The following is a 19,424-nucleotide window of genomic DNA, read 5'->3' as shown; positions in this document are numbered from 1 at the left end:
AGGAATGCCGCCTGGGCCTGCCGGCCCACCACACCCACCCCGGCCGTGACGTCAGCCGCGTCCGACGCTGGAGGCGGCGCGACTGCCCCGCGAGGACCACCGAGCGAAATGTGGAAGAAGGCGGCTGCCTGCTGGAGGGCTGTAGGCTGCCTCAACATTGGAGGCGGCAACAGCGACAGCTTCTAACAACTGGCAGGCCAATTTATTGTTATTTCTTTTACGTTCAGTCGGTTTTCTCAGTCGAATGAAACAACTGAATGATCCAGAATGAGATTTTCACTCCGCCGCGGAGTGTGCGCTGATGTGAAACAAAATTCACGCCTCCATATAGCTGGTTCTAACAGGGAAAGGCAACCCAACAGTTGAACTAGCGGCAAGTTCTGTTACCCAAGGCAATTGCCGCAAAACTCGCCCATTTGTAACCGACAAAAAATCGGGCCTTCAATTTTTAGTTGACAGTGGGGGATGATGTTTCTGCAATTCCAACTGACTCAAACGTTAATGATGAATCACCGTTTAAACTGTATGCTACTAATGGTACCGAAATTTCTGCATTCGACATCGACCTTCGTACCATCGATTTGGGACTGCGACGTCAATTTCAATGGCCGTTTATCGCTGCGAAAATGAATGAAGCTATACTGGGAGATGTTTGTTTAAATAAATTCCAATTATTAGTAGATATCTAAAGTAAGAGATTAGTAGATGACATAACTAACATCAGGTCTGAGGCCGGCCGCTGTGGAGGAGCTGTTCTAGGCGCTTCAGTCCGGAACCGCGCTGCTGCTATGGTCGCAGGTTCGAAATCTGCCTCGGGCATCGATGTGTGCGATGTCCTTAGGTTAGTTAGGTTTAAGTAGTTCTAAGTTGTAGGGGACTGATGACCTCAGATGTTAAGTCCCATAGTGCTCAGAGCCATTTGAACAATTTTTTAAACCCTTCTGCAGTGGCCCATAAACTGAGGGAATGTCGGAAGGAATCTGTTTTATTTGTCATGACGATTTCCAGGTAGATTTGACAGTAAATGTCAATGAAATTATGAATTTGATAAATGTACTGAACCTCTGTAGGATCGATATCACCATATTCTTTGTAAGTCCCTTCCTGAGGCCACAGACCTTGGTCAGAGAGGTTAGTTTTAATTTGTCAGAGAAGAAGTCACTACGTGTTAGACAGTCTGGCTATGTACTTGCTTTGAAAAGGATGGAAGCTGGCGTGCCCTGTACTGGAGGCAACATTATTTGAAAATGATTTGGAATTAATATATTCTGAGGAAAAGTTTTTTGGAACTGAGATGATATGACTCCAAGAATGTCAGAATGGAGAATGGGAGTTTTCTAAGGTAGCCCAGTTATATATTGTTAGAACGCTGTGTTTTCTTTTATTCCACTCGTCTGACGTGAGAACAGCGTGGTACGAGGTAGTCAATAACATCGTAACATCATCAGCACTAATTAGCGTCTCTTTGCCATCGGTTTAAGTGACACTAACCTCTGCAGCAAATGCAACCTCGTTGATAGTGTGCCTCATCGTTACACATGTGGAGATCGGATTATCAACTGGAGGTGGACCAGGGAGAAAATTGCTCAAATAACAAGAACTTCAGCAAATAATGTGCTGACTAACATTTTCTTCAGACCAGAAGAAAGTCACTGCCCTCAGGCAAAAAATAACACAATGATTTGGTTAGTGGGCAAATATACCAAGTTACATTTTTACAATATTGGGAGCGATGAACATATTGAATACAAGATGTATATGGAAAATGAATTCGAGAAAACACTTAAGTATCAGAATTACAATAAGAAATATGCTAACATAATCCGAATTGAAACTTCCTGGCAGATTAAAACTGTGTGCCCGACCGAGACTCGAACTCGGGACCTTTGCCTTTCACGGGCAAGGGCTCTACCATCTGAGCTACCGAAGCACGACTCACGCCCGGTACTCACAGCTGTACTTCTGCCAGTATCTCGTCTCCTACCTTCCAAACTTTACAGAAGCTCTCCTGCGAACCTTGCAGGCAGAGTGAAAATCTCATTCTGGAAACCTCCCCAAGGCTGTGGCTAAGCCATGTCTCCGCAATATCCTTTCTTTCAGGAGTGCTAGTTTTGCAAGGTTCGCAGGAGAGCTTCTGTAAAGTTTGGAAGGTAGGAGACGAGATACAGGCAGAAGTAAAGCTGTGAGTACCGGGCGTGAGTCGTGCTTCAGTAGCTCAGATGGTAGAGCCCATGCCCGCGAAAGGCAAAGGTCCCGAGTTCGAGTCTCGGTCGGGCACACAGTTTTAATCTGCCAGGAAGTTTCATATCAGCGCACACTCCGCTGCAGAGTGAAAATCTCATTCTGGAAACATCCCCCAGGCTGTGGCTAAGCCATGTCTCCGCAGTATCCTTTCTTTCAGGAGTGCTAGTTCTGCAAGGTTCGCAGGAGAGCTTCTGTAAAGTTTGGAAGGTAGGAGACGAGATACAGGCAGAAGTAAAGCTGTGAGTACCGGGCGTGAGTCGTGCTTCGGTAGCTCAGATGGTAGAGCCCATGCCCGCGAAAGGCAAAGGTCCCGAGTTCGAGTCTCGGTCGGGCACACAGTTTTAATCTGCCAGGAAGTTTCATATCAGCGCACACTCCGCTCCAGAGTGAAAATCTCATTCTGGATACTCCGAATTGTCTTCAACAGAATGGGTGTAGGTTAGGAACTGGATTCCTCGTGGACAGGGGATGGGTTGTGTCACGTTCCTTGCCCTAACCTCACCTGCGAGTCACACGTGAAAAATAAATCAGTAATACAGCAGATACAAGAATATGACGGTGGTGTCTGTTATATAGGAAGATCTTGAACTCCCCAAGGATGCGTTTAGAAGGCAGGAACTGACAAAAATAACAAGAGAGTGAAGGATTTTGGGATGTCGCTGTCCGGGACTGCTCTTCTGTCCACGTGGTTTACCCTGGAAGGAACACACGTCAAGGATTTACTGAATGATTAATGTGGGTCTGGGAAATGATGATGAGGAACCTCAGGCTGCAGAAGAAGAAAATGTGCGTGATGGACTGCCACCAGTTGAAGGCGACAGCGAAGGTGCTACATGTGTGCCACTACTAAAGACTCCAAAGCCTGAATATCAGTCCTCTTTCTATGAATGCTGTAATTTATGACTGCAATTATCTGTCACCTTATTTATGTCATTTCATTGTAAGCTAGCCACTTGGTTAAAGTCTACTGTAGAAATACTGAAGCACATGGATCTCTTGTATAATTGAAACAAATATGAAGGAAAGTAATTGTACACAGGAAAATTACTATGAAATGTTTTGCTAACTTGTCTAGTTGCGAGAACTTTATGAAGATGTGTATTTTCGTTCTGGCTTTATGAAGCATAGCTATACTTGAAGTCTTTGTTTTCATTTATCATTCGTTAAGTTTAGTTCCTTAGTTTTCATTCTTTGCGTTTATCAATGTGTTTGTACACTCGCATTGCACATCGCGATTTGGGTGCTGCAGAAACATTTTCATGGAAGATGAGAAGGCTCCGTCCTGCATTGCACATGGCAAGCACGGTAGGCCTAAATGAAATTTATTTTTTGACAGTTTCATCATCATCTTAATAGTGACAGGTTGCAGAACGGACGAGCATTCCCTGTGCACACGCAGGCCAGTGAATTTAATTAGCGTCAAAATTCATATCAACTGAAAGGCACAGTGATTCTCAGAGATTATTTGTGAAAGTAGTACAGGGTGTATCAAAAAGAATCCTCCGTTTTAAAAAATTCTATTCGACGAAACATCTGTCGTTATGAGGACGAAGGGGTTTTGTGATAGCGTAACAAAAGAAGCTATTGAAATAAAAACGTCTGAAAACACCATTAACAAGCACGGCGGTTTGCAGCTCAGCACAGCCTGGGACCCGGCCATCGTGAGGTTGAAACGGGCGCGACGGACGGGGGATGAGAGGAAAAGAGCACCAGTGACGTCACAGGCAGCAGTGCGGTTATATAAGGACGCGGCCACGGCGACACAGCAGTCATTCTTACCACTTGACAATGGCTGAGGAGAGATCATTCGAAAGCTCGTGGGATTTCAGCCAACTGACGCGGCTGGAAGCCCGAGAAAATTTTATTAATTCATATCGCCGCGAAACCATGCATTCATACTTCACTGTATATGTTTATTAGTTTCAGAAATATAGACGTGCCAAGTTGGATGATTATTTTTGATACACCCTGTATACTACGATGATAAAATCTTCTCGGGTTGACAGCCGAGCCAATGTGTTGCTTTCCAGCAACGTTTCAGCAAGTTTCTTACTTGCCAACTTCAAGCGAAGTGTCGGGTTCATGTCTCGTCCAGATCTTTATAGCCGCTGGACCACGGGCTTCTCTGCACCCTCGGCACCGGTCGGGCCAATCAGGAGCGAGCGGAATCGGCGCGGCGGCGCGTAGTGAAAGGGGGGGGGGGGAGGGAGGGAGCCCCGGGCGTCGGGTCCTGGCGTCTCGTCTCGGTGCGGCCTGTTTATTCCATCCTCCGCCACCGACCTGCCTCCATCGGTGCGCTCTTGTCTGAATCTTGATAATGTTGTGTTCCACGCGCTGCTGAGCTGGAAGCCACTATCCCGATTATCACTGACCCGTACCTCCACTGCCTCTGCACTGCACCCGAGAAGATTTTATCATCAAGATTCGCCGAGAAAGTCTGCATTCTCACCCTGTTTACTAGTTCAGAGGCTTAATATCATGAGATTATCTCAGTAAGGTGCTATCTTGTGAGTTTTCAAACTGTTTTATCAGAAATGCAGATGCGTTAAATTTTATGTTCATTTGCTATGTAAATAAATCAACACCTCTGCTACAGTCATTATTTACAAGACTAAACATAAAGATTGACAATATTGAGGGTGTACATTGTAATCGGAATCATTTGTTTTGCAGTCAAAGAGCATATGTAAATTTCATTGAAAGCAGATTACTCTCTCGCAGGCAACTTGTTTGGTATACTGGGTAGTGGGAATTTCACATTACTTTCGTTCAAATTTTAATTTCAACACAGTTCATAACCTCCCCACAGAAAAATTAATAGTGACAATGGACCATGAACCAAACGTAAACTCCCCACAGAATTATTAATTAAATGAATTTTTTAATATTGTAAGCTCAGAACAAAATTGATTTTAATGTAACCTCAAAATTCAATTCGTAAATCCGGAAATAATAATAGAAAAAAAAACAAATTAGTAACCTGGTAAATTTTATGAGGACAGCAGCGCTGCCCTTCGGCCCTGTATTCTGAATAAAAAAGCAAAAATTCTTACCTCAATAAAAGACTGCAAATATATCTGCTCTTATGTAGAAATTTTTTGACACAGCTTCGTGCAATGCTGGCATATATATTTTTTTTGGTTCTTGGAAGGAATGCATAGGAAATATTCTTTAAATTCAAATGAATGCTTTTCTTTAAAAAAGTTACTTTATATTGTAAAAATTATTATTGGGGCATTTTTTTGGAACAAATTAAATGACAATTAACATACATTATTAAATACGTGCAACGCTGCTTCTTTACCTTCTACAACAATACCCATCCTGCAGAGTCCTGACCAGAGTCCCGAGCAGAGCAGACAGCCGACACGCGCCGACTCCCGCCGACTCACGACTACTCAAGACTACTGTCGACTCGCTACTAGCACGGACAGAAGACTACTAAAGCCGACTGACGACTCGCGCAGACAAGCGCAGACTAGCGACAAGCAACAGCTACCTACTACTCTCTGGTCAGAGACTCTGTCATGCCTCGCCCATCGCCGGCAAAGCATACGTCTTACAAGTTCCGTTGCCCTGCACCGACTAACCAGACCGTTACAAACACGCACTGAAATGTTTACACATTGCTTTCATTGTGATCCATCCGTTGGATGTGGGCGTTAAGCTCGGCGGCTTCCTTGGTGCAGTTTGGGGGGAGCTGGCTAGGTGAAACCACACTAAACACACACACCCATTACAGTCATTCACACTCTACAGCTACACTTCAACGACACACAACGCTCACACTTCAAGGTGACTGCGCGAGCGAAGCATAGAAAACAACTTTCCAATTGAGGCGGCTGAACCTGCCATCCGGGGTCTCCCAGCCAATCACGCCGTTACAGTTTGCTAGTGCCCTACGGCAAACTATTAACAAAGATCCGAACATACGGGTTAGTTTCCCAGGTACGTGAGTGGCTCGAAGTACAACCCAGTAAGTTGTCGCCGGCGGTGAGTGTTCGTCAGAGACATGGTATCATCAGGAGTGGCTTGGAAACGTGTGACAGGAGCGCTGTTATTTCCACCAAACATAAACGGTCTGACGGATATTGTGAGCAGTTTGCTAATGACGCTGCTGCGGGGATGGTGGAGGGGGGGGGAGAGGGAGGGAGGAATGTCTTGTGCTTGGATGAAATCAGTAGACACATGAAATGAAATCGGAATTGCGAATAAGGATTACCATCAGCTGTAGAATGGAATGACGACAGTGAAAATTTGGGCTGGACCCAGACTCTGACCCGGATTTCCCGCTGATCGCGAGTGGTCGCCCTACCATTTGGCTATCCGTGCACGACTCACGGCCAGTCCCAAACTTCCATATGTCTTCAACCATGCGTCTACGACATGGAGGCGTACATCTATTATATACATGGTGGTCCATTGATCGTGATCGGGCCAAATATCTCACGAAATAAGCGTCAAACGGAAAACCTACAAGCAACGAAACTTGTGTAGCTTGAAGGGGGAAATCAGATGGCGCTATGGTTGGCCTGCTAGATCGCGCTGCCATAGGCCAAACGGATATCAACTGCGTTTCTTTAAATAGGAACCCCCATTTTTTATTATATGTTCGTGTAGTACGTAAAGAAATATGAATGTTTTAGTTGGACCACTTTTTTCGCTTTGTAATAGATGGCGCTGTAATAGTCACAAACATATGGCTCACAATTTTAGACGAACAGTTGGTAACGTATGTTTTTTAAATTAAAATACAGAACGTAGATACGTCTGAACATTTTATTTCGATTTTTCCAATGTCATACATGTACCTTTGTGAACTTATCACTTCTGAGAACGCGTGTACAATGTAATGACGACAGTGAGTACCTGTAAATATCACATTAATGCAATAAATGCCCAAAATGATGTCCGTCAACCTCAATGCATTTGGCAATACGTGTAACGACACTCCTCTCAACGGCGCGTAGTTCGCCTTCCGTAATGTTCGCACATGCATTGACAATGCGCTGACGCCTGTTGTCAGGCGTTGTTGGTGGATCACGATATCCTTCAACTTTCCCCACAGAAAGAAATCCGGGGACGTCAGATCCGGTGAACGTGCGAGCCATGGTATGGTGCTTCGACGAACAATCCACATGTGGTGAAACATGCTATTCAATAACGCTTCAACCGCACGCGAGTTGTGCGCCGGATATCCATCATGTTGGAAGTACATCGCCATTCTGCCATGCAGTGAAACATCAATTAGTAACATTGGTAGAACATTACGTAGGAAATCAGTATACATTGCACTATTTAGATTGCCACCGATAAAATGGTGGCCAATTGTCCTTCCTCCCATGATGCCGTACCATACATTAACCCGTCAAGGTCGCTGATGTTGCACTTTTCGCAGCCATCATGGATTTTCCGTTGCCCAATAGTGCATACTATGCCGGTTTACGTTACCGCTGTTGGTGGATGACGCTTCGTCGCTAAATAGAACGCGTGCAAAAAATCGCCCCGTAGTTTCTCTTGTGCACACTGGCAGAACTGTACACAACGTTCAGAGTCGTCGCCATGCATTTCGTGGTGCATAGAAATATGGTACGGGGGCAATCGATACTGATGTAGCATTGTCACCACCGACGTTTTTGAGATTCCCGATTCTCGCGCAATTTGTCTGCTACTGACGTGCGGATTAGCTGCGACAGCAGCTAAAACACCTACTTGGGCATCATTTTTTGTTGCAGGTCGTGGTTGACGTTTCACATGTGGCTGAACAGTTCCTGTTTCGTTAAATAACGTAACTATCTGGCGAACGGTCCGGACAATTGGATGATGTCGTCCAGGATACCGAGCAGCATACATACCACTCGCCCGTTGGGCATTTTGATCACAATAGCCATACATCAACACGATATCGACCTTTTCCGCAATTGTTTGACGGTCCATTTTAACACGGGTAATGTATCACGATGCAAATACCGTCCGCACTGACAGAATGTTACTTGATACCACGTACTTATACGTTTGTGACTATTACAGCGCCATCTATCAGAAAGCGAAAACAGTGGTCCAACTGAAACATTCATATTTCTTTACGTACTACACGAATATGTAATAAAAAATGGGGGTTCCTATTTAAAAAAAAACGCAGTTGATATCCGTTTAACCTATGGCAGCGCCATCTAGCGAGCCAACCATAGCGCCATCTGGTTTCCCCCTTCAAGCTAGACGAGTTTCGTTCTTTGTAGTTTTTTCGTTTTATGCTTTTTTCGTGAGATGTTTGGCCCGGCCACTATCAATGGACCACCCTGTATATGTGCGTACCGGTCAGACGTTGTGCTTGACAGTCGCTTGCGCGATATCGGCAGATAAATACGATATTGCAGTGCCTGTGTTATTTCGATTACGATGCATCTACATCTACATCTACATCTACATCTACATACACCATACGGTCCGTGGCGGAGGGTACCTCGTACCACAGCTAGCATCTTCTCTCCCTGTTCCACTCCCAAACAGAACGAGGGAGAAATGACTGCCTATATGCCTCTGTACGACCCTTAATCTCTCTTATCTTTGTGGTCTTTCCGCGAAATATAAGTTGGCGGCAGTAAAATTGTACTGCAGTCAGCCTCAAATGCTGGTTCTCTAAATTTGCTCAGTAGCGATTCACGAAAAGAACGCCTCCTTTCCGCCAGAGATTCCCAGTTGAGTTCTTGAAGCATTTCCGTAACACTCGCGTGATGATCAAACCTACCAGTAACAAATCCAGCAGCCCGCCTCTGAATTGCTTCTATGTCCTCCCTCAATCCGACCTGATAGGGATCCCAAACGCTCGAGCAGTACTCAAGAATAGGTGCTTTATAAGCGGTCTCCTTTACAGATGATCCACATGTTCCCAAAATTCTACCAATGAACCGAAGACGACTATCCGCCTTCCCCACAACTGCCATTACATACTTGTCCCACTTCATATCGCTCTGCAATGTTACGCCCAAATATTTAATCGACGTGACTGTGTCAAGCTCTACACTACTAATGGAGTATTCAAATATTACGGGATTCTTTTTCCTATTGATCTGCGTTAGTTAATATTTATCTATATTTAGAGTTAGCTGCCATTCTTTACACCAATCACAAATCCTGTCCAAGTCATCTTGTATCCTCCTACAGTCACTCAACGACGACACCTTCCCGTACACCACAGCATCATCAGCAAACAGCCGCACATTGCTATCCACCCTATCCAAAGGATGATTTATGTAGATAGAAAACAATAGCGGACCTACCACACCTCCCTGGGACACTCCAGATGATACCCTCACCTCCGATGAACGCTCACCATCGAGGACAAAGTACTGGGTTCCTTTTGGACATGCGTACATGTCCATCCATGTTGACGACATATGGAAGTTTGTGTCCAGCCCTGAGTCGTGCAAGGCTACACAAATGGTAAGGCGACCGCTCGCGATAAGCGGGAAATCGGGGTTCGATTCCCGGTGCGGCACAAATGTTCACTGTCGTCATTCCATTCCATAGCTGATGGTAGTCCTTATTAGCAACTGCGAATTCACTTCATGTGTTTCGTAACGGCTCTGGTCGCCGCAGTGCTTGTTTCTTTCGACGTCGAAATGAGAAAGGCACTGAATATTGAAACCAGTAGTCTTAAAGTTTGCAGTAATAAACGTGTACGTGCATTAGCTAGGAGGAAGGTATATCACTGAACGCAAAGTAACGCGCGTTCCATTCCTAAAATGTCAACTCCAGCGAACAGGTACGAGATTCTGAAGCTGAATGTCGCTGCTGTTCTGTAATTTCAAGAATTCTGAATAGCATTTCTGACGTACAGACCATTTACGCCCGTTTCTCGGTGATTGTCTGCGGCGATTAAAGCTTTTAGTGCCTTTGCCCTTATTCGGACGGTCAAGTGGCCACTTAGGAGGGCGTACCTCGCTTTAAAACCTGCGCTTAGCGGCCTGAGCTGCCGCGCATGCGCCGTGCAGGTGCCCGCGAACAACGCGCTGCGTCTAGCAGAGGCCGGGTAGTCCGGGTCCCGCTGCGCCTCCACCAGCGCCCCCCCCCCCCCCCCTCACTCTGTAGCCCCCAATCCCTCTCCCAGCCATTAACACGCTTCTGACGCGGGCTGCAGCTGCTGGCGGTGTCTCGGTAATCCCGCGTGAGATGCGGCCTCGCCCCGCAGCTGCTTTGCAGTCGCCGCACGTCTCGCCATCTCTCCACGAGACTCCCTCTCACACGTTCCCCACCCGGCGACAGCTCACAGCCACCCCTCGATGCAGCACGCTGTACGTTCTCTACACACGGATCGTGCAGGGAGACAGACGCCAGTTCGGTAGACGGTGCTACTGTTCACAGCACTGCAAACACCCCCTTGAAAGAGCAGACTGGTCTGTTATGACACGCGAGGGTCCAACGGGGGAGAGAGGGAGTCATGACCCCATCCTCGAACAAATTTCAATACAAGCGCTTACATTGTACGACATTTGTATTACACTACTGGCTATTAAAATTGCTACACCACGAAGATGACGTGCTACAGACGGGAAATTTAAAAGACAAGAAGAAGATGCTGTGATATGCAAATGATTAGCTTTTCAGAGCATTCACACAAGGTTTGCGCCGCTGACGAAACCTACAACGTGCTGACATGAGGAAAGTTTCCAACCGATTTCTCATACACAGTTGACCGGCGTTGCCTGGTGAAACGTTGTTGTGACGCCTCGTCTAAGGAGGAGAAATGCGTACCAACAAGCTTCCGAATTTTATAAAGGTCAGATTGTAGCGATTGCGGTTTATCGCATCGCGACATTGCTGCTTGCATTGGTCGAGATCCAACGACTGTTAGCAGAATATGGAATCGGTGGGTTCAGGAGGGTAATACGGAACGCCGTGCTGGATCCCAACGGCCTCGTATCACTAGCAGTCGAGATGACAGGCATCTTATCCGCATAGCTGTAACGGATCGTGCAGCGACGTAGCGATCCCTGAGTCAACAGATGGGGACGTTTGCAAGACAACAACCATCTGCACGAACAGTTCGACGACGTTTGCAGCAGCATGGACTATCAGCTCGCAGGCCATGGCTGCAGTTACCCTTGACGCTGCATCAGAGACAGGAGCGCCTGCGGTGGTGTACTCAACGACGTACATGGGTGCACGAATGGCAAAACGTAATTTTTTCGGATGAATCCCGGTTCTGTTTACAGCATCATGATGGTCGCATCCGTGTTTGGCGACATCGCGGTGAACACACATTGGAAGCGTGTGTTCGTCATCGCCATATTGACGTATCACCCGGCGTGATGGTATGGGGTTCCGTTGGTTACACGTCTCGGTCACCTCTTGTTCGCATTGACGGCACTTTGAACAGTGGACGTTACATTTCAGATGTGTTACGACCCGTGGCACTACCCTTCCTTGTATCCATGCGAAACCCTACATTTCAGCAGGATAATGCACGACCGCATGTTCCAGGTCCTGTACGGGCCTTTCTGGATACGGAAAATGTTCGACTGCTGCTCTGGCCAGCACATTCTCCAGATCTCTCACCAATTGAAAAGGTCTGGTCAATGGTGGCCGAGCAACTGCCTCGTCACAATACGCCAGTCTTTACTCTCGATGAACTGTGGTATCGTGTTGAAGCTGCATGGGCAGCTGTACCTGTACACGCCATCCAAGCTCTATTTGACTCAATGCCCAGGCGTATCAAGGCCGTTATTACGGCCAGAGGTGGTTGTTCTGGGTACTGATCTATGCACCCAAATTGCGTGAAAATGTAATCACATGTCAGTTCTAGTATAATATATTTGTCCAATGAATACCCGTTTAACATCTGCATTTCTTCTTGGTGTAGCAATTTTAATGGCCAGTAGTGTACTTCGATTTTCGTCTGTTTATCTGTTCGGCACAAATTTCGCAATTGGTTTTAACCTAAGTTCCCGCTCAGCTAGAGACCTGAAAGTTGCAACATGGCCCAGAACTGGGTGACGACGCAAGATTAACCCTCGTTCTTGTCTGGTCTTTGGCGGAGAGTACTTTGTGTATGACTGTTATTTCCCCTTTTTGCTGTTCCAGCCTCGAATGCGGGTAAGTCACCGTGTGAGTACGATTCTCTTCACTTTCTACCTTCACGGTCTTCTCGCGAGATGTACTGTAGACCGGAGGAAGCAATACACTGTTTGATTCAGGTGAAGAGAAACTGAAGTTTATCACATGTCTGTAATGGAATCTCAGTAAAATGTTCAAATCGACTGAATAACTCCATACACACAAGACTAAAAAGCAGAAAATATGTGTTTAAGCAAAAAACTTTTTAATGTTTTTAAACGGCTTAAAAAGTATAAAATAGTTTCTCCCAGCCCCTCACACATTCCCACCCCATACAGATAGTTTGAAAATTTGTGCATGTGAATTGTAGACAACTACGGCAATATTTGTAAAATTTAAAACGTCGGCCGCATGCAACAGATAACGGTAAGGAATATGTAGAGAGTAGCTGTCGTTGAGAAAAGTCACACAACTGTTCACATGATTTGCAAAGCAGATTTTCGTTCTATATATCACAAGCATTGTCATAACTATTAAAAATTCACAAGCACAAACTTCTAGAATTATCTGTATGGGGTGAGGAATCTGCAATCGGCTGGGAGAAATTATTTTGTACTCTTTAGTCCGTTTTGGAAGTGTTATATTAGTAAGCTTTTTATTTAAATAATTTTTACATATCGGGTGAGGCACTCAAACGCGAAGATTTCAGACATTGCTGGCTACCGTGGTGACGGCTTTGCGAGTGGGGGACTTGATCTTGGACGTGTGGACAGATTGCAGTTTCTGAAGCCATGGAGCGTTGGTAAAAGTTATTACAAAAGCTCGGAAAGCTTTTCTGGAGCTCTCAGTGCGTCTATGTCATTTCCGCCGAGAGTTTGATCAAGCCCACCAGCTCCCGTGTATCTTCCAACGCCATCAGCCTTCCAGTGAGAAACCTTAAATGTGTTCTACAGACACGGGATGCGTGGCTTTTTAAACTTACTGCACTACCGAATGCTAATACAAATAAGCGCTCTCATATTCTCTTTCGTAATAAATTATTTAGTTGGGAAATTAATTACAATTAATTGAAGAAAGTATTAACTTGTTGCGTAGTAACCATTAAGTTGTCATCTCATCAAATAAACACTAAAATTAATTTACTCAAAAGCGTGATCATACTGAATGAAAGCAGTTAGTTAAATTAAAACATAATTCTTCAGAATCTAAGTAAAATTCAGAATTTGGGCCTGCAAGAATACTACGCTTTGGTAACGACAGGTTCGATGTACTAACATCGATTTCGGTAGGAGTGGCTGTGTTGATGGACACTCATGAAGTGTAAACACAATTTATTTAACCAGAAACACAAGTTAAACACTATACAATAAACAGATTGTAATAACTCTTGCCGTTGCCTTAGTGAAGTTTAACACTCTCTCAAATAGTTGAATGGTGACGAACCACATGAAGGGGAAGGTATGTGAAAATTCTGGGAAGTGGGTAGGGTAAATGCACGTACTTACGCAAGATCCATACTAAAAAACAAAGCTCAAGACACATTACGCCTTCACAAAAGAGTCAGGGAAGTAGATTCATGCATTCCGAAGTAGTAATCTTCTGACAAAAGCAATTGCTTAAAATATTCTCACATAAATAAAGCCGATACAAGATGGGCAAGGGGAGTAGGGACCACGTGGAAACTAGATTAAAAAAGGTAGGACATTTACCAAGTGGTTGAATATTTTCACAAAACGATTAAATTACATATGCGACGCCCAAAGAAAGATAAAATGCACTGCAAGAAATTTATTCCTCGATGGAGACAGAGAGCTGAGTGCTCAACTGGTTCGTCCAAGGACCTAGTTCAGACTAACAAAGCAAGCACGCCATCCATTTGAAATTTCACACTGTAAAACACACTAAAAGCCCTTAATTATATAGAACATTCAACACAACCTAAATTCACTCTAGGGAACACGATTGATTACCGCTGAATAACACAGAAGGGCAGTTCACGCCACGCGGTGCAAAGTATAAAGGAAAATTTATCAAATCACAGGTGAAACCGAAAGAATTCAAACTGCAATAATAAATGGAAACATTCACACGAGAATGTATCCATGCACGATTACACACTAGGAAAATCTACTGTAACGTAATGTCAGCAATACTAGATGGGAAGCCTTTGCACACTAGAAGTTCTGGTAGCACAAAGAAGGTACCTTACCACCTCAGAACAACGAATCTCCACAGGTAGCCAGAACAGACCAAAGGGGTTGCTTCCGGTACCAAGCTATCCACTGTCGATAAAGACGATTTAGAAGGCACTAACCTCTTTGCTTTGGCTGAACACCCAAAGTTGGCCAGACTGACCAGAGCAGACAGCAAGTTCCATACTACTACATACCGATGGAAACACGAAAAATACATTTGCATGCACTTTCACACTGACAGTAATGAGAAGGATGCAAATCTAGGAGCATAAAATACTCTATGCGATCACAAGTATCCGGACACCCCCCAAAACATACGTTTTTCATATTAGTTGCATTGTGTTGCCACCTACTGCCAGGTGCTCCATACCAGCGACCTCAGTAGTCATTAGACATCGTGAGAGAGCAGAATGGGGCGATCCGCGGAACTCATGGACTTCGAACGTGGTCAGGTGATTGGGTGTCACTTGTGTCATACACGTGAGGTTTCCACACTCCTATTCATCCATAGGTCCACTGTTTCCGATGTGATAGTGAAGCGGAAACGTGAAGGGACACGCACAGCACAAAAGCGTACAGGCCGACCTCGTCTGTTGACTGACAGAGACCGCCGACAGTTGAAGAGAGACGTAATGTGTAATAGGCAGACATCTACCCAGACCATCACACAGTAATTCCAAACTGCATCAGGATCCACTGCAAGTACTATGGCAGTTAGGCAGCAGGTGAGAAAACTTTGATTTCATGGTCTACCGGCTGCTCATATGCCACACATCAAGCAGGTAAATGCCAAACGACGCCTCGCTTGCTGTAAGGAGCGTAAAAATTGGACGATTGAACAGTGGAAAAACGTTGTGTGTATTAACAAATCACGGTAGACAATGTGGTGATCCGACGGCAGGGTGTGGGTATAGCGAATGCACGGTGTATGTCATCTGTGTGTGTAGTGCCAACAGTAAAATTCGGAGGTGGTGGTGTTATGGTGGGGTCGTGTTTTTCATGGAGGGGGCTTGAACCCCTTGTTCTTTTGCGTGGCGCTATCACAGCACAGGCCTACATTGATGTTTTAAGCTCCCTCTTCCTTCCCACTGTTGAAGAGTAATTCGGAGATGGCAGCTGCATCTTTCAACATGACCGAGCACATGTTCATAATGCACGGCCTGTGGCGGAGTGGTTACACGACAATAACATCCCTGTAATGGACTGGTCTGCACAGAGTCCTGACCTATAGAACAACTTCGGGATGTTTTGGAACGCCGACTTCGTTCCAGGCCTCACCGACCCTCACCGATACCTCTCCTCAGCGCAACACTGCGTGAAGAATGTGTTGTCATCCTCCAAGAAAACTTCCAGCACCTGATTGCTACCCGCCGGAGGTACGAGTCCTCCCTCGGGTATGGGTGTGTGCGTTGTTCTTAGCATAGCTTAGTTTAAGTTAGTTTAAGTAGTGTGTAGTCTAGGGATCTATGACCCCTGCAGTTGGTCCCTTAAGAACTCACACACATTTGAACACTTGTGAACCTTATTGAACGTATGCCTGCGAGAGTAAAAGCTGTCATCAAGGCTAAGGGTGGGCCAACACCATATTGAATTCCAGCATTACCGATGGAGGGCGCCAAGAACTTGCAAGTCATTTTCAGCCAGGTGTCCGTGTTGTGGCGTAACAAGCTTGTCACGCCACACTGAGGAGGAAGCCGAAAGGCACGCGTACACACACGCCGACTGGCGTCAAGTCTGGAACAGGATACGTTATGACTGCTATAAAGAAAATACGTAGTTTTGGAATATACTTAACTTTTAATGCTTCCTTTGGTACATCTCTCTTGACTATACAAATGAGACTCGTAAGATACATGCACTGTGACAATTGGCGCCTTGCTAAGTCGTAGCCATTAACTTTAGCTGAAGGCTATTCTGTCTCTCGGCAAATGAGAGCAAAGGCTTCGTCAGTATAGTCGCTAGCAACGTCGTCGTACAACTGGGGCGAGTTCTCGTAAGTCTCTCGAGACCTGCCGTGTGGTGGCGCTCGGTCTGCGATCACACAGTGGCGACACGCGGGTCCGACATGTACTAATGGACCGCGGCCGATTTAAGCTACCACCTAGCAAGTGTGGTGTCTGGCAGTGACACCACAGTCCGGATACTTTTGATCACGTAGTGTATATTCAATATAAATCTTAGGGCTTGCATTCGAACAATTAGATAATTTAAGGATTTTTATAGTGATGCAGTACACGAGACGTTTCAACGTTCAAGTCACTAGTAGTACTACACAGGAAAGCGGTATTCTAAAAATATTGTCATGTAAAACCAAGCCAGACCCAAAGGTATGCCGCTCGTGTAGCTGAAGCTTGACGAAGAAGTCAGCGAAAATCATCTAGACGGAAAAGCACAGAGCAATGTCAGCAATCGATCAGTGACAATGATTTTGAAGAATCATTGCCACCAACCTCAAGATTACAATAACCGCTTTCACTTTTGTCAAGCGATTTAAAATTCTTTCGCAGAAAATGAGGAGATAATTCACAACTTATGGGCCAACCCCATGCCGCTGGAAAAGATGTCGTGCCTGGTGGAAAGGGGGGGAGGGGGGGGAGGCATCTCTTCCGGAAGTACACGAATGGCTGACCTGCTGGAACATAGGCAAAGGAGTCTGCTCTCCAGCGGCTCTAAAGGAACGACCTGCACATGAGTCCTACACTTCGCCTGAAGATGACGTGCAGAAAACTCGTCGAAACGTCACGACAGCAGGAGAGCGCCACGATTGGCTGATAAACCGAGAAGATTTCATCAATGAAATTCACAGAGAAAGCCTGCATTCTCGTATGATGCTGAATTCATCTTGAAATGGAAGCTGACTTTTAGCCCGTGTTTGCTGCAACAATAACTATGTTTTGAAAAGAACTCTGCCCTGAGTGCATTTTCTTCTTCTTCGAGAAAATAAGTTATGGTTACATATTAAGCAACGAACAAGAAATCCTCATCAGTTGCAGATGATAAAGTGTGCCGAAATATCGTCGGTACTGCAGTGACAAACGGCAACCTGTACAGCAGCAGGTGTTATTAAGGCATGTGTGAAAACTCTTGTAACGTAATGACCATACTTCTAGAACTATGTACATTTTTAAGTAACATTTTACATGTTGTTCGACACAAAAACGGAGGAAACACTATATGAGGCAGTATGTCAGTTTGATTTATTTTTTTCTTTTTTAAAGGTGGTGGTTGGGAGAGGGGTATGGGGGAGGGGTGGGGGGGCGTAAGGGTGAGCACCTGCCATTTCCTGCCTTGACACACCAGTCATTTGCTGAATCTCATTCGTCAAGTGGGCGGTAAGATGCAAAACACTCTGAAAGCTGTGGATGCAAAAATTAAACTGCAAATGCTAAATCATCTGCTTACCATTTCAAAGTAGTAAATGTGAGGAGGCAAAGCCAGTTTAGGTGCATGTGTATTTTGCATATTATATCTCGATTAGTTTAGGATCAGCTCGTTGGCATATTCCTTCCACTGACGTTAGATGAAGAGATGGATGGATAGTTACATACGCGTGGTTCCAGAAAATATAGGACAAGATCTGACAATAGAATAAAAACACTCAGAAAGGTGAAAAGCAGAATACCAAGGGCCTACTGTCACTAAAGATGGAAAAGACGTAGCGTTTTAAGCTTTTGTAAGTTACTTACAGTACTGTGGTCGAAATTACTACTGCCTTCCTATGTTCTGGTAGCAACAACTCACCTGTAAAAGAAGAAAACACACGATAAGACACTAATTACAGCGATACTGAAAAAATACATGAAGAAAGGCAAGTTTTTTAAATTTATTTTATTAGCTTCCGAGCATAGCCTGTACAGGAAGCCACCACGTGTTTTATCCAGTTATATAACTTCGTGTATATCTGGAGGAAAGTTATGGATTATAACACATATTGTAACAGGGCATAATTACACATAAAAGTATTATTGTAGAACGGATCTTATAGTTTGGTATGATTAGTTTGACACATGTTCATGATGCACAGTGCTACACTACTGGCCATTAAAATTGCCACACGAAGAAGAAATGCAGATGATAAATGGGTATTCATTGGACAGATATATTATACTAGAACTGACATCTGATTACATTTTCACGCAGTTTGGGTGCATAGATCATGAGGAATCAGTATCCAGATCAACCACCTCTGGCCGTAATAACGGCCTTGATACGCCTGTGCATTGAGTCACACAGAGCTTGGGTGGCGTGTACAGGTACAGCTGCCCATGCAACTTCAACGCGATACCACAGTTCATCAAGAGTAGTGACTGGCGTATTGTGACGAGCCAGTTGCTCGGCCACCGTTGACCAAAACTTTTCAATTGTTGAGAGATCTGGAGAATGTGCTGGCCATGGCAGCAGACGAACATTTTCTGTATCCAGAAAGGCCTGTACAGGACCTGCAACATGCGGTCGTGCATTATCCTGCTGAAATGTAGGGTTTCACAGGGATCGAATGAAGGGTAGACCTACGGATCGTAACACATCTGAAATGTAACGTCCACTGTTCAAAGTGCCGTCAATGCGAACAAGACGTGACCGAGACGTGTAACCAATGGCACCCCATACCATAACGACAGGTGATACGCCAGGATGGCGATGACGAATACACGCTTCCAATGTGCGTTCACCGCGATGTCGCCAAACACGGATGCGACCATCATGATGGTGTACACAGAACCTGGTACTGATTCCGCATTTAACATTTGACGATGCCACTATGGCAGCAGTACATTAGGACTTTGTTTTTATTAAACAGATCTGATGATGGTCATTAAAGACCGAAACCGACAATCTGTTAAACAAAAAAGATTGTGAGCATAGACGTAAATTAAAGAAACTTATTACAGATACGGGTCACTGTGTTTTTTCGCGACGCAGCTTGTGATT

This window comes from Schistocerca nitens, chromosome 9 (genome assembly GCF_023898315.1).
Source record: "Schistocerca nitens isolate TAMUIC-IGC-003100 chromosome 9, iqSchNite1.1, whole genome shotgun sequence".
NCBI classification, from domain to species: Eukaryota; Metazoa; Arthropoda; class Insecta; order Orthoptera; family Acrididae; genus Schistocerca; species Schistocerca nitens.
The sequence above is the reverse complement of the archived record's forward strand: the minus strand, read 5'-3'. Positions refer to the sequence as shown.